Source organism: Salvelinus alpinus, unplaced genomic scaffold (genome assembly GCF_045679555.1).
Source record: "Salvelinus alpinus unplaced genomic scaffold, SLU_Salpinus.1 scaffold_40, whole genome shotgun sequence".
Classification (NCBI taxonomy): Eukaryota; Metazoa; Chordata; class Actinopteri; order Salmoniformes; family Salmonidae; genus Salvelinus; species Salvelinus alpinus.
This window is the reverse complement of record NW_027255981.1, coordinates 2,976,791-2,993,557: the sequence shown is the minus strand read 5'-3', so window position 1 is coordinate 2,993,557 and position 16,767 is coordinate 2,976,791. Positions and strand designations below refer to the sequence as shown.

Genomic DNA, 16,767 nt, shown 5'->3' with positions numbered 1-16,767 from the left:
TATCCTAGGTATTCCTTAAAGAGGTGGGGTTTCAGGTGTCTCCGGAAGGTGGTGATTGACTCCGCTGACCTGGCGTCGTGAGGGAGTTTGTTCCACCATTGGGGTGCCAGAGCAGCGAACAGTTTTGACTGGGCTGAGCGGGAACTGTACTTCCTCAGAGGTAGAGAGGCGAGCAGGCCAGAGGTGGATGAACGCAGTGCCCTTGTTTGGGTGTAGGGCCTGATCAGAGCCTGAAGGTACGGAGGTGCCGTTCCCCTCACAGCTCCGTAGGCAAGCACCATGGTCTTGTAGCGGATGCGAGCTTCAACTGGAAGCCAGTGGAGAGAGCGGAGGAGGGGGGTGACATGAGAGAACTTGGGAAGGTTGAACACCAGACGGGCTGCGGCGTTCTGGATGAGTTGTAGGGGTTTAATGGCACAGGCAGGGAGCCCAGCCAACAGCGAGTTGCAGTAATCCAGACGGGAGATGACAAGTGCCTGGATTGGGACCTGCGCCGCTTCCTGTGTGAGGCAGGGTCGTACTCTGCGAATGTTGTAGAGCATGAACCTACAGGAACGGGTCACCGCCTTGATGTTTGTATGTTAGTATTTAAACCCTGTGTGTTCCTCAGTTCCTTGCTCAGTGTTTGTAAGTTAGCACCCAGCCTCAGCCCAAGCCTTGTTCTTTACAGATATTTCTTTTATTGGATTTTCCAGAGGTTCTCTGGTTTAGTTCTTGTGTATATTTTGAGTAGTCTTTTGAGGTTTGTTTTTTCCCTGCTGTTTTTTACCTCTTTGTGGAGTGTCTTTTGTATTTTGGAGGATTTCCATTTTGTGCCTCTTGGCTTTATTTTTGGACATTGTGGATTTAGTTTCTTTGCCTGAAGATTTTGTTCTTTAATTAAACCACCATCTCTAGTACTGCTGTGTCTGCCTCATCTTCTGGGTTCTGACGATTATTAGTGACTGTTTCTCGCACCGGGTCCTGACAGAAACACTGAGCCATTATAATGAACCCAGAGGCAGCCAGTACCCAGGATCTTTTTTCCATGTTGTCCCACCACGAGGGGACTGTCCAACGCCACGAAGCTGCTCTGGTTCAGCAAGAGGCCTTAATGGCTAGACATTCTCAACTTCTGTCAGAGATGCTGACTTCCATAAAGCAGATTTCGGATCAACTTTCCCCGGCACCCGCTTCTGCTCCAGTTCATCAGATTCAAGTGCCCCTGGCAGTTAACCCCCTGGCTGAACCTCGTCTGCCGCCTCCCCAGCGGTTCTCAGGGGATCCGAGTGTTTGTAAGGGGTTTTTCACCCAATGTTCTCTCTCCTTTGAGCTGCAACCATCGTCGTTTCCCACCGACCGGTCCAAGATAGCATATATCATCACCCTGCTGTCGGAAAAAGCCCTAGCCTGGGCTACTGCTGTGTGGGATGCCCAAAGTCCCTGCTGTGCCAGCTACTCTACCTTTGCTGAAGAATTCAAGCGAGTGTTTCAAGGTCCTACCAACGGCCCTGACTCAGCCAAACAGCTCCTGACTCTCCGCCAAGGTCGGCGCAGCGTGACGGACTATGCCATCCAGTTCCGCACTGTGGCAGCAGCAAGTGGCTGGAACGACGAGGCGCTCACAGTGTGTTTTTTGAAGGGTCTTTCTGACACCATCCAAGATGAACTGGCCACTCGGGAACCACCGGACAACCTCGAGTCCCTTATCAAGTTGGCTTCACGCATAGACCAGCGTCTGAGAGAGAGAGAACTCAACCGTAGACCGCTCACCCTAGCTCCTATCGGTTCCAGCTCCGAGTCTCCACCTTTATCCTCGCTGGCTCCACCAGAACCCATGCAGGTTGGACGCATCTCCCAGGCTGAGAGAGACCGCCGGATGAGGGAGCGATGCTGTCTATATTGCGGCAAACCAGGCCATTTCCGCTCCACGTGTCCCGGGCTCCAGGGAAACGCACTCTCCCGTGCAGGCCTGGGAGGACTGTAACGGGAAACATAACCTCCTCCCATCCATCCAACTCCCGCCTGCTCATTCCAGTTACCCTTTCCTGGGACGACCACGAGTTTTCTCTTCAAGCCTTGGTAGACTCTGGAGCCGCAGGTAACTTCATGGATGGGGTCTGGGCGAAGGAGAATGGCGTTCCTTCTGAACCTCTAAGTGACCCCATAAGGGTTACTACGTTGGATAGAAGCCCTTTGGGATCTGGACTTGTCACTCGTGCCACTACCCCCTTGCGACTTTCAGTTTCCCAACACCAGGAAGTGATGAACTTTCATCTGATCTCCTGTTCCGAGTTCCCTCTCGTCCTTGGTTATCCCTGGCTTCACAGCCATAACCCTCACATCGACTGGTCTGTGGGCACTATCAAGCAGTGGGGTCCTACGTGCCAAGCCACTTGTATCTTCCCGAGTTCCCAGAGTTCCCCTTCCGAGTCTCTAGAATCCATCGACCTGTCCCGAGTTCCCGAGTGTTACCATGACCTCAAACTGGTATTTAGCAAACAGAGGGCCACCAAACTACCACCCCATAGACCTTACGATTGCACCATCGACCTGTTTCCGGGGACCTGCCCTCCCAGGGGTCGGATCTTTTCCCTTTCTCCTCCCGAACGAGCTGCTATGGATACCTACATCAAGGACGCTCTGGCAGCAGGCCTCATGCGTCCATCTACCTCGCCGGCGGGAGCAGGGTTTTTCTTTGTGGCCAAGAAAGACGGTGGATTACGACCTTGCATTGACTACCGGGGACTCAATGCCATAACCGTCCGTAACCGCTACCCGCTACCCCTTATGGCCACAGCCTTTGAGCTGCTCCAGGAAGCAGTTGTCTTCACTAAGCTTGACCTGCGGAACGCATACCATCTTGTGCGGATCAAACCCGGGGACGAGTGGAAGACCGCTTTCAACACGCCTACTGGTCACTACGAATACTCGGTGATGCCCTTCGGCCTGACCAACGCCCCGGCTGTGTTCCAAGCGCTCATAAACGATGTGCTTAGGGATATGCTTAACATCTTCGTGTTTGTTTACTTGGATGACATCCTCATCTTTTCGAGCTCCCTTCAAGAACACACTAAGCATGTCAGACAAGTGCTCAAACGCCTCCTAGACAGCCATTTGTACGTTAAGCCGGAAAAGTGTGAATTCCATTCCTCTCGAGTACAATTCCTGGGATTTATAGTGGAACCCGGTCGAGTCCAGATGGACCCCAAGAAGGTAGGGGCGGTAGCGGATTGGCCCACCCCCAAGTCCGTTAAGGAAGTTCAGCGTTTCCTGGGCTTCACCAACTTTTACCGCAAGTTCATCAAGAACTTCAGCTCGGTGGCAGCCCCTCTCTCAGCTGTAACCAAGGGTGGCAACACAAGGTTTCTGTGGGGAAGAGAAGCTGAGACGGCCTTCCAAGGACTCAAGCAGCGCATCCTCTCTGCTCCCATCCTGACACTACCAACGGCGGATGAACCTTTTGTGGTGGAGGTAGACGCATCAGAGGTTGGGGTTGGAGCTGTCCTGTCTCAGAGGGGTGAAGACAAGAAGCTTCATCCTTGCGCCTTCTTCTCTCACCGGCTTACCCCGGCCGAGAGGAATTACGATGTGGGGGATCGTGAACTCCTAGCGGTTAAGATGGCATTGAAGGAATGGAGACACTGGCTCGAGGGGGCTTCTCAACCGTTTCAAGTGCTTACGGACCACAAAAATCTGGAGTATATCCAGCAGGCGAAGCGGTTGAACTCCAGACAAGCTCGATGGTCTCTTTTCTTCAGCCGATTTCAGTTTATCCTCACCTATAGACCCGGGTCGAAGAATCTCAAACCGGACGCCTTGTCACGAATCTACTCTCCTGCCATTCGAGAAGATACTGACATGACTGTCCTTCCGGCCGCTAAGATCGTGGCTCCGATCTCGTGGCAAGTGGAGGATTCCGTGAAACAAGCTCAAGCCATCGAACCGGGCCCTGGAGGAGGTCCTGCTAATCGGTTGTTTGTTCCCAAGGCAGCAAGGTCCCAAGTCCTTCTGTGGGGGCACTCCTCTCGCCTCACCTGTCACCCGGGCGTAGGTCGCACCTTGGAGTTCATCCAGCGTAAGTTCTGGTGGCCCACCATAAAAGAAGACGTTGCCACTTTCGTCAAGGCCTGTTCCGTGTGCTGCCAGGGCAAATCTTCTCACCTCCGCCCTCAAGGACTCCTTCACCCTCTATCTATTCCCCACCGACCCTGGTCCCATATCTCGTTGGACTTTATTACTGGCCTTCCTCCGTCCCATGGTAATACTACGATCCTAGTCATCATCGACAGGTTTTCTAAGGCGGCCAGGTTTGTTCCCTTGACCAAATTACCTTCTGCCAAGGAAAAAGCTGAGTTGGTGATTAACCATGTGTTCCGAGTCTTTGGGATTCCGCAAGATATGGTTTCCGACAGAGGTCCCCAGTTCGCCTCAAGGTTTTGGAAGGCCTTCTGCCAACTCATAGGGGCCACGGCCAGTTTATCTTCAGGGTACCATCCGGAGTCCAATGGCCAAACTGAGAGGATGAATCAGGAGCTGGAAACCACCCTCAGATGCATGGTTTCCAACAACCCGTCCACATGGTCATCCTTCATTGTTTGGGCCGAGTACGCGCACAACACCTTGTGCTCCTCCTCCACTGGTATATCCCCGCATGAGTGTCAGTTTGGCTATGCGCCTCTATTGTTCCCGGACCAGGAGGCAGAAGTCAGAGTGCCTTCAGCCTCGAGGTTCATCAGACGCTGTCGGCTTACGTGGAAGAAGGCACGTCTTAATCTTCTGCGTTCCTCTCAGCAGTACCAACGACAAGCCAACAGACGTCGCCGTCCCGGTCCTACCCTGTACCCCGGCCAGAGAGTATGGCTCTCAACTAAGAACTTACCACTACGGGTGGAGTCTCGCAAGCTGTCCCAGAGGTTCATCGGTCCCTTTAAGATTGCCAGGAGAGTCAATCCCGTTACTTTTCGCCTGCACTTACCCAGATCCCTTAAGATCAATCCAACATTTCACATTTCTTTATTAAAACCTGTTGTTTTTTCTCCCCTTATCCCGGCAGGCAGACCTCCCCCTCCGCCCCGTGTCATCGGTGGCCAGTCGGCTTATACCGTCCACCGGATACTGGATTCCCGCCGGGTGCAGCGGTCCTGGCAGTATCTGGTGGACTGGGAAGGCTACGGTCCCGAGGAGCGCTCCTGGGTTCCTGCCAAGGACATACTGGACCCTGACCTCATTCGTCAGTTCAGGACCCTCCACCCTGAGAAGGCTGGTAGGAACGTCAGGAGCCGTTCCTAGGAGGGGGATTCTGTCAGGTTTTGGCCAAGACTGTTCGGGTTTTGGTCACTAGATGTCCCCATTGCACCTTTTTTGTACCTTTTGTTTTTCTTGCTCTTATTATTGTTTGCACCTGTAGGTCATTCCCTTGTTAGTATTTAAACCCTGTGTGTTCCTCAGTTCCTTGCTCAGTGTTTGTAAGTTAGCACCCAGCCTCAGCCCAAGCCTTGTTCTTTACAGATATTTCTTTTATTGGATTTTCCAGAGGTTCTCTGGTTTAGTTCTTGTGTATATTTTGAGTAGTCTTTTGAGGTTTGTTTTTTCCCTGCTGTTTTTTCCCTCTTTGTGGAGTGTCTTTTGTATTTTGGAGGATTTCCATTTTGTGCCTCTTGGCTTTATTTTTGGACATTGTGGATTTAGTTTCTTTGCCTGAAGATTTTGTTCTTTAATTAAACCACCATCTCTAGTACTGCTGTGTCTGCCTCATCTTCTGGGTTCTGACGATTATTAGTGACTGTTTCTCGCACCGGGTCCTGACAGGTGTTGTCCAGGATCACGCCAAGGTTCTTAGCACTCTGGGAGGAGGACACAATGGAGTTGTCAACCGTGATGGCGAGATCATGGAACGGGCAGTCCTTCCTTGGGAGGAAGAGCAGCTCCGTCTTGCCGAGGTTCAGCTTGAGGTGGTGATCCGTCATCCACACTGATATGTCTGCCAGACATGCAGAGATGCGATTCGCCACCTGGTTATCAGAAGGGGGAAAGGAGAAGATTAATTGTGTGTCGTCTGCATAGCAATGATAGGAGAGACCATGTGAGGATATGACAGAGCCAAGTGACTTGGTGTATAGCGAGAATAGGAGAGGGCCTAGAACAGAGCCCTGGGGGACACCAGTGGTGAGAGCACGTGGTGCGGAGACAGATTCTCACCACGCCACCTGGTAGGAGCGACCTGTCAGGTAGGACGCAATCCAAGCGTGGGCCGCGCCGGAGATGCCCAACTGGGAGAGGGTGGAGAGGAGGATCTGATGGTTCACAGTATCAAAGGCAGCCGATAGGTCTAGAAGGATGAGAGCAGAGGAGAGAGAGTTAGCTTTAGCAGTGCGGAGCACCTCCGTGACACAGAGAAGAGCAGTCTCAGTTGAATGACTAGTCTTGAAACCTGACTGATTTGGATCAAGAAGGTCATTCTGAGAGAGATAGCAGGAGAGCTGGCCAAGGACGGCACGTTCAAGAGTTTTGGAGAGAAAAGAAAGAAGGGATACTGGTCTGTAGTTGTTGACATCGGAGGGATCGAGTGTAGGTTTTTTCAGAAGGGGTGCAACTCTTGCTCTCTTGAAGCTGGCTACTTTACCGACCTTTTATACATTCTCCAGAACATGAATATTGTTAAATTCTCAACTTCTGTGAGGTGGAAGAAATTCCTTTGTTCGCTCTATGAAAACTCACTCTCTCTCTATACTGTCTGGCCATGAGGAAGAATCTCCTCCAGGAATGTATGACCTGCCTAACAGCAGCCTGGATGTAGGAGAGATAGAGAGGGGGATGGTGCTCACTGTACCCAAAGAGGGCAATGTCATTACAACTAAAAACACCTAAGTATGAGATTTACTGCCATGGTCTAGTATGTCACCGCTTCAGACACCATTCACAATGCTGGTTGAGGTACGAGTAAAACATGACATATTATTTCCTAACCATTCACAATGCTGGCTGGGGTATGAGTAAACATGACATATTATTTCATAATTGAAAAAAAATCCCCACTCCATAATCAACTAGTCTCTCTCTGTTTAACCAGAATAACATGAGTTGTGTCCTTCAGACTGTTAAACTGTTAGTCCATTATCAACTAGTCTCTCTCTGTTTAACCAGAATAACATGAGTTGTCCAACAACTTAGATGTCATGTATTGTCATGTTATCTTCTCTATAATGAAACATCACCAAGTGAAATAAAGTTGATAAGATACTCTTAATAGATATTAAATAAAAAATGGTTGTTCAGAAATAATTAATTATTATGTTGCTGTCATGAAATGTACTTGAAAATATTGTAATAATTGCAAGGAACATAGAATAATTGCAAGGATCATATTTGCATATTGCACATGGACCGTAAGAAGTCCTGAATGTATTGAAATTCCTGGGCTCGCAGGGGATGTGTTAATTCATAAACCATCATTTATACCTGTTAATTCATAACCCATCATTTATAACTGTTAATTCATAACCCATCATTTATACTGGTTAATTCATAACCCATCATTTATACCTGTTAGTTCATAACCCATCATTTATACCTGTTAATTCATAACCCATCATTTATACCTGTTAATTCATAACCCATCATTTATACCTGTTAGTTCGTAACCCATCATTTATACCTGTTAGTTCATAACCCATCATTTATACCTGTTAATTCATAACCCATCATTTATACCTGTTAATTCATAACCCATCATTTATACCTGTTAATTCATAACCCATCATTTATACCTGTTAGTTCATAACCCATAATTTATACTTGTTCATTCATAACCCATCATTTATACCTCTTAATTCATAACTCATCATTTATACCTGTTAATTCATAACCCATCACTTATACTTGTTAATTCATAACCCATCATTTATACCTGTTAATTCATAACCCATCATTTATACCTGTTAGTTCATAACCCATAATTTATACTTGTTAATTCATAACCCATCATTTATACCTGTTAATTCATAACCCATCATTTATACTTGTTAATTCATAACCCATCTATTATACTTGTTAATTCATAACCCATCATTTATACCTGTTAGTTCATAACCCATCATTTATACCTGTTAATTCATAACCCATCATTTATACCTGTTAATTCATAACCCATCATTTATACCTGTTAGTTCATAACCCATCATTTATACCTGTTAGTTCATAACCCATCATTTATACCTGTTAGTTCATAACCCATCATTTATACCTGTTAGTTCATAACCCATCATTTAGACCTGTTAGTTCATAACCCATAATTTATACCTCTTAATTCATAACCCATCATTTATACCTGTTAGTTCATAACCCATCATTTATACCTGTTAGTTCATAACTCATCATTTATACCTGTTAGTTCATAACCCATAATTTATACCTGTTAGTTCATAAGCCATAATTTATACCTGTTAATTCATAACCCATCATTTATACTTGTTAATTCATAACCCATCATTTATACCTGTTGGTTCATAACCCATCATTTATACCTGTTAGTTCATAACCCATCATTTATACCTGTTAATTCATAACCCATCATTTATACCTGTCAATTCATAACCCATCATTTATACTTGTTAATTCATAACCCATCATTTATACCTGTTAGTTCATAACCCATCATTTATACCTTTTGCTCGAAAGGTGCGGTTCAGGCAGTCCCTGACCTTATTTCTTACTAGGCAGGAAGTAATGGGGATCCATCATAAACCCCAGGAAGAGTAGCTGCTGCCTTGACAGGAACTAATGGGGATCCATCATAAACCCCAGGAAGAGTAGCTGCTGCCTTGGCAGGAACTAATGGGGATCCATAATAAATCCCAGGAAGAGTAGCTGCTGCCTTGACAGTAACTAATGGGGATCCATCATAAACCCCAGGAAGAGTAGCTGCTGCCTTGGCAGGAACTAATGGGGATCCATAATAAATCCCAGGAAGAGTAGCTGCTGCCTTGACAGGAACTAATGGGGATCCATAATAAATCCCAGGAAGAGTAGATGCTGCCTTGACAGGAACTAATGGGGATCCATAATAAACCCCAGGAAGAGTAGCTGCTGCCTTGACAGGAACTAATGGGGATCCATAATAAACCCCAGGAAGAGTAGCTGCTGCCTTGGCAGGAACTAATGGGGATCCATAATAAACCCCAGGAAGAGTAGCTGCTGCCTTGGCAGGAACTAATGGGGATCCATAATAAACCCCCAGGAAGAGTAGCTGCTGCCTTGGCAGGAACTAATGGGGATCCATAATAAATACAATTACTTGTATCAATATATTTGTGTCTCTTTACTCTCGGATTCTAAAATGCTAATTAGCATCAAAGTAGATGACATGCAAGACTACAAATCCCTGCAAGCTCCTGCATGTCATCTCTAGCCGACAGCTTTCACAGAACAGTTCACAGAATTGTCCATTGAAATAAATATTGACAATTTAATCATTGCTACATTAAGGCCTGATTGGTGGAGTGCTGCAGAGATAGTTGTCCTTCTGGGTGGTTCTCCCATCTCCACAGAGGAACTCTGGAGCTCTGTCAGAGTGAACATCGGGTTCTTGTTCACCTCCTTGACCAAGGCCCTTCTCCCCCGATTTCGCAGTTTGGCCGGGCGGCCAGCTCTAGGAAGAGTCTTGGTGGTTCCAAACTTCTTCCATTTAAGAATGATGGAGGCCACTGTGTTCTTGGGGAACTTCAATGCTGAAGACATTTTTTGATACCTTTCCCCAGATCTGTGCCTCGACACAATCCTGTCTCAGAGCTCTATGGACAATTCCTTTGACCTCATTGCTTGGTTTTTGCTCTGACATGCAATGTAATCTGTGTGACCTTATATAGACAGGTGTGTGCCTTTCCAAATCATGTCTAATCAATTGAATTTACCACAAGTGGACTCCAATCAAGTTGTAGAAACATCTCAAGGATGATCAATGGAATCAGGATGCATCTGAGCTCAATTTCGAGTCTCATAGTAAAGGGTCTGAATACTTAAGTAAATACATTTGCAAAAATGTAAAAAAATAAAAACTGTTTTTGGTTTGTCATTATGGGGTATTGTGTGTAGAATGATGAGGGGGGGAAATTATTCAATTTTAGAATAAGGCTGTAACGTAACAAAATGTGGAAAAAAGGAAGGTGTCTGAATACTTAACGAATGCACTGTATACCACTGGCAGAGTTTTCTACCTCTGGCAGAATTTTCTACCATTGGCAGTTTTGTATACCCGATACTTGGTATAGAAAAGTCCAATCTTAGGAGAGTGCATGGGAGGCACTATATTGTGTATTTGCAGGTGTCTTTCTGGTCAAAACCACTGATACAGGAGCCCCTCTACCCTCTGGTGGGATGGATCATGTCTACAGAGAAACTTAGATTCAAAAACTTAGATGTGTGTGTGTATTGGTTATATGTTGTGAAATTGTTAGATATCACTTGTTAGATATTACTACACTGTCGGAGCTAGAAATACAAGCATTTCACTACACCCGCAATAACATCTACTAAACACGTGTAAGTGACCAATAAAATGTGATTTTGATTTGAAATAAACGTCATTTTTATCAAATGTGCTTTTGGTTGGGGTCAACATGACTCCAAAGGATTTGAATTTGTTAAAAGTCCATATTGATACAGAAACACAAAACCATGAATTTATATTCATTAAGAACAAGTTGATTGACAAAGTCATGAAAAATTGGAAAGATTGAATAACCCACATTTTGGCTATGATAAAAGATATGCCTCTGGGGTCAAAATGATCCATGTCAGAAGTATGGTTCAATGCAAATGTGTAGTGGGTGTAAAGTTTGTTTTAAATTCTCACTCATTAAACACGAATCAATCAACACACGCTTCACTTTGAACGACTTAATATAATAATAAACTTTTATTAAATAAATGAAAAATAAACGTTTGGTTCCTCAACTGCGTTGCCCACTCCAGTCAGCAGATGGCGATTTGCTTCTTTTAGGTTCAGGCGATGCTGCCAGTGTGACGTCCAATCTAGTGGACGGGGCGCTCCTTCAACAACAACAGCTAGTCAGACACCTCGGTAGCATTCGAGCAAACATAGCTACAGCATTCACGCTCTTTACAATGTGTTGGTGTATATTAGGCGCTGTGTATTAAACACACTTCTGTCGTATGTACTTGTTGGCCCATTTAATTATATATTTACGTTGTTTGTCAGCTAGCTGGTTTGCTAAGTTAGCTTAGAACTAGGCTAGTCACCAATGCTAGCTAGCTAACATCTCCGACCATGAGTTCACTAAATTACTCTCCTCCTGCTAAAGAAGAGGTGGTCTGCTGGACGGAGAAAGAAGCTTTCGTGAAAGAGGAGGACGAAGAGGAGGCTGTTACAATACAAAAACAAGTAGAGGGTGAGGCTGTTACCGTGAAAGAAGAAGAGAAAGACGTTACAGTGAAAGAAGAGGAAGATGCGTTCAGAGTGAAAAAGGAGGAGGATGTTACAGTAAAAGAAGAGGAGGAGAGAAAGAGGAGGATGCAGTTTTTGGAGTGAAAGAGGAGGAGGGGGAGATGACTGTCACATTGGAGGAAGAGGAGGAGGTTGGAGATCTGTTTAACACCAGTAAGTACCGTCTCTGCAGTCGTTGAACCAATATGCAGTAAAGGGGTTCTACACTTTAATGTTGTTCTGTAGGAATGGCTGAAGCTTCACTGTAACATGTAGAACATCAAGAGTGGACCATCAACAAAACGTTAACAATTGATCAAATGCATCCAAATGACAATGCCTGATACTGTAGTCCTCAATATCTCCTATTAGATTAGCCCAGTATGTAGTCTTAAAGGGGCAATCAGCAGTTGTTTCTTGAAGAAATCACTTAAAGTGACTCATAGATAATAAACAGAGAGTAGCAGCAGCGTAAAAGAGGGGTCTTCTACACTACCCACAATGCACTATTTCTCAACATCATATGGAGGATCTACTTTGTGAAACCGAGTTTGTATGCTAGCTTGGTAGCTAGCGAAAGTGTGCAAACGTTAGCCACACCTCATGCTTTCATGCACTTTGTGGTTGTGTTATCTAGTGGAAACGCGTTAGCCCGGTAGGTTCTGGTGCCTTCTTCCCGTAGGCTCAAAATGAAAGAGAAAATCATACCTGCTTGCTCCTTTTATTCTGTGTTTATACGGAGTAAAAAAAGCTTATATTTTGGGTTCTGATGGGTTACAACAGTTTAACATTTATAGGCATTTATAACTCTACCTACATGTACATATTACCTCGACTAACCGGTGCCCCCGTACATTGACTCTGTACCGGTACTCCCTGTATATAGCCTTGCTATTGTTATTTTAATGCTGCTGTTTAATTATTTGTTACTTTTATTTTGTATTTTTTTACTTAACACTTATTTTTCTTGACTTATTTTTGGTTAAGGGCTTGTAAGTAAGTCTGTAGCCTTGAATGTTATCCAATGTGTTACTATGGTTACTGTTGTTCCATGTTGTGAATGTTATCCACTGTGTTACTATGGTTACTGTTGTTCCATGTGACGCTTTGAGCACCGAGATGTCTTAGATCTCAGACAATTATTTTTACTCCATCACATTAAACATACCTAGATTCCATGCCATTAAACATACCTAGATTCCATTACATTAAACATACCTAGATTCCATTACATTAAACATACCTAGATTCCATTACATTAAAGGCAAAACATACCTAGATTCCATTACATTAAAGGCAAAACATACCTAGATTCCATTACATTAAAGGCAAAACATACCTAGACTCCATTACATTAAAGGCAAAGCATACCTAGATTCCATTACATTAAAGGCAAAACATACCTAGATTGTATTACATTAAAGGCAAAACATACCTAGATTCCATTACATTAAAGACAAAACATAACTAGATTCCATTACATTAAAGGCAAAACATACCTAGATTCCATTACATTAAAGGTGAAACATACCTAGATTCCATTACATTAAAGGCAAAACATACCTAGATTACATTACATTAAAGGCAAAACATACCTAGATTACATTAAAGGTGAAACATACCTAGATTAAATTACATGAAATACAGTATGAGGTGAGACGGTGAACTGATGTTGAACTGGGCAGTCAGCTGCTGCTGCTCCAATACAGTATGAGATGAGACGGTGAACTGATGTTGAACTGGGCAGTCAGCTGCTGCTGCTCCAATACAGTATGAGGTGAGACGGTGAACTGATGTTGAACTGGGCAGTCAGCTGCTGCTGCTCCAATACAGTATGAGATGAGACGGTGAACTGATGTTGAACTGGGCAGTCAGCTGCTGCTGCTCCAATACAGTATGAGGTGAGACGGTGAACCGACGTTGAACTGGGCAGTCAGCTGCTGCTGCTCCAATACAGTATGAGGTGAGACGGTGAACTGACGTTGAACCGGGCAGTCAGCTGCTGCTGCTCCAATACAGTATGAGGTGAGACGGTGAACTGACGTTGAACTGGGCAGTCAGCTGCTGCTGCTCCAATACAGTATGAGGTGAGACGGTGAACTGACGTTGAACTGGGCAGTCAGCTGCTGCTGCTCCAATACAGTATGAGGTGAGACGGTGAACTGATGTTGAATCATAATAATTAAGTTAATAAAAATGTATTAGTGAAACTGTTAAAAAATAATATATGGCAAATTAAATATATTACGCTATTGTTATCATATAGAAACATCATGGAATATTGTACATCATATTAGCATCAACATACATTATTGTTTCATTCAATTTCACATAATAAGGATATTTAATATTTTCAAGTTCAGAAGTCAGAACCCATCACCTGCTATGTAAAAGAGACAGAAGAATGCACAATGGTCAGTGCTATCTGGGATCCTTGGGACATCTCTACCCTAAACCCTAACTTTAACCCCTAACCTTAGCCATTTTAAATGTCAACTTCAACGGGCTAGGGACGTCCCAAGGATGTATCTCTACCTGAAAATACATGATCTAAGTGATTGATAGTTGGTATTCAGCGTCAGAAAGCCTTATTTACTTTAATGAACTACTAAAATAGTGATTTTGTCAGACAGCAGCTCTACACTTTATTGACTGACTGATCCATTCATCCTTCCATCCCTCCTCAGCCTTCCTCTCCTCTGAAGACCCAGTGAGGTTGGAGCTCAGTCAGAGAGCTGTTGAGGGACTGGTTAGGAAGAACACTTCTACAGCCAGAGAGGTGAGAGGTCACACGTGGTTTAGATGGCAAATATTTGTGTCCCCTTAGCGGTTCATCACGTCAGCAAAAGGGAATATGTTCCATCAACCATGTTTATTTACATTAGTGCAAATTGTCCACTGATATTGGTGTAATTTCTCACCCCTTTTGGCCGTTATAAAGTGAATTTCCCCTCAGGCACACACATTTGTTCTTTGTTATTACCCGAGCCACTGCCTGTTCAGTCCGCTATCATCCAGAAGGCGATGTCAGTACAGGTGCTTTAAAGCTGGGACCGAGAGACAGAAGCTGTTTTTCAATCTCAAGGCCATCGGACTGTTAAATATCCATCACTAACACAGAGAGGCTGCTGCCTACATACACAGACTTGAAATCATTGGCCACTTTAAGGAATGGAATACTAGTCACTTTAATAATATTTCCATATCTGGCATTACTCATCTCATATGTATATACTGTATTCTACTGTATCTTAGTCTATGTATTACTCATCTAATATGTATATGCTGTATCCTATTCTACTGTATCACTCATCTCATATGTATATACTGTACTGTATCTGTCTATGCATTACTCATCTCATATGTATATACTGTATTCTATCCTATACTACTGTATCTTAGTCATCTCATATGTATATACTGTATTCTATCCTATTCTACTGTATCAGTATGTATTACTCATCTCATATGTATATACTGTATTCTATCCTATTCTACTGTATCTTAGTCTATGTATTACTCATCGCATATGTACATACTGTATTCTATCCTACTGTATATTAGTCTATGTATTACTCATCTCATATGTATATACTGTATTCTATCCTATTCTACTGTATCTTAGTCTATGTATTACTCATCGCATATGTACATACTGTATTCTATCCTATTCTACTGTATATTAGTCTATGTATTACTCATCTCATATGTATATACTGTATTCTATTCATTAACAAATACTAAGAGGGACCAAGAGTCTGTTGATTGGTCAGTCATTGGGTTCATTTGTTGAAATCAAATCAAGCTTTATTTATACAGCACATTTCAGACATGGATGCAAAACAATGGCTTCAAAGGAAATAACAAATAAAAAATGAAATATTTAGTACACAACAAACAGAATACTAACAACTGAAAGACTAATGAGCACCCAAAGGAAATGCCATTGATTAAAATATTAATTGGATGCAATATCCATCCCAAAATTCAAGCTTGTTTTTTTTAAGAGTGGCTCTGAAAGTCACTATAGGGGTGTCCACTGAAAATTGACTAGTAACAACAACTGGGACCTAAAAGACACCCACCATGAGACCCACTAAATCTGCCCAAGAAGAGGCAAACTAAAGAAAAACCCACAACAAACTTAAAGACAGGAAGCAAACCAGAAAGGTGGAGCAACTAAAGGTGTTGACTCTCCACATCTATCAAGACAACTGGAGCACTGGGCCAGACACTCTTAAATAGAACCTGGGCCAGCTCAGGTGAAACACCTTCCCACTAACGAGATGACACCAGTCGGTGCGCCCTACGTGATAACGAGCTATACGTGCTAAAGTCCAACCTCAAAATATAAATGGAAAAACCAAAGCCTGTAACACCTTCCCCCTTAAGACAACAAATATATCCTATATTTTAGTTGGACAGGTTTGCTCACCACCAACAGAAATCAACTTCCATTTCTCAATATAATCAACTACAATGCTTCACCTTCTACAATATAAACATAGTGTCTACTGGCTGTCAACGATTAAAAACAAGATTTTTTTTTTCTTCTAAATAATAATATACAATCGTATTATTATTTTACTTATTTTTCTTTCTATAGAATCCTAAAACTCACTAGCTTCTAGAACTGATTTTAGTGGAATAATAAAACACAAACATCTGCAACAATCATATTACCTGTATTCTTTAAACTGCACAAGCACCAGAAACACTCTTGTTTTGACAAGTAGCAATAAATCACTGATATCGATTAGGGGGGAAATCAGGTTGTACGCTACATTTGGGAGTGATACATTTAAATTTAGGGGTCACTAAACAAAGGAACGCAAGACTTATTTGTCATAACTCGTTGAAATCAATTGTGCTGAAAGGAGGGAGATGAGGTTGCACGTCCTGTTAAAACTAACAGCTCAAAAACCACACGGAATCTGGGAGTAATGTGTACATCCCTGGTTAGAGGACAATTTGTAGAAAACAGCTTACCACATTTTGAAGTGTTGCATTTTGATTCAAGTGTGTCACCAACATGGTAAGTGTAACGACTCTTTTTTTGTTAGTCCCTTTTTGTTAAATCTCATAAATAGTACTCTTCCATTTCAGAGCATGGATTTTCCCCCTGAGGCCAATATCCATATCATGTTGAAATCAATAGAACAGGGGACAAACGTTTAGGGTTCTACATTGTGACATCATTAAAATACTCCTACTACAATGTTAAAACATTCTACATTGTGACATTATTTCATTGATATCATGAAACAACTCCTTCATGTATGTATTTTCTGATGTTTGATAAGAGATCTTTTTTCAGAGTATCTCTTCCCACATTGATCACAGCT

The 16,767-nt window shown here is 43.4% G+C and overlaps 2 protein-coding genes and 1 long non-coding RNA gene across 3 annotated transcripts in view; 2 read left to right on the top strand and 1 right to left on the bottom strand.

The window, feature by feature from the left end:
• Positions 1 to 16,767, bottom strand: part of LOC139567014 (zinc finger protein 180-like) — a 740,647-nt gene that overhangs the window by 182,819 nt on the left and 541,061 nt on the right. The window lies entirely within an intron of this gene.
• Positions 1 to 16,767, top strand: part of LOC139567006 (zinc finger protein 180-like) — a 497,856-nt gene that overhangs the window by 137,721 nt on the left and 343,368 nt on the right. The window lies entirely within an intron of this gene.
• Positions 11,019 to 16,767, top strand: part of LOC139567031 (uncharacterized) — a 141,355-nt gene continuing 135,606 nt past the window's right edge. Inside the window, exon 1 of the long non-coding RNA XR_011673210.1 lies at positions 11,019 to 11,596. This is a non-coding gene — a long non-coding RNA (uncharacterized lncRNA). The remainder of the gene's footprint in view (positions 11,597 to 16,767) is intronic.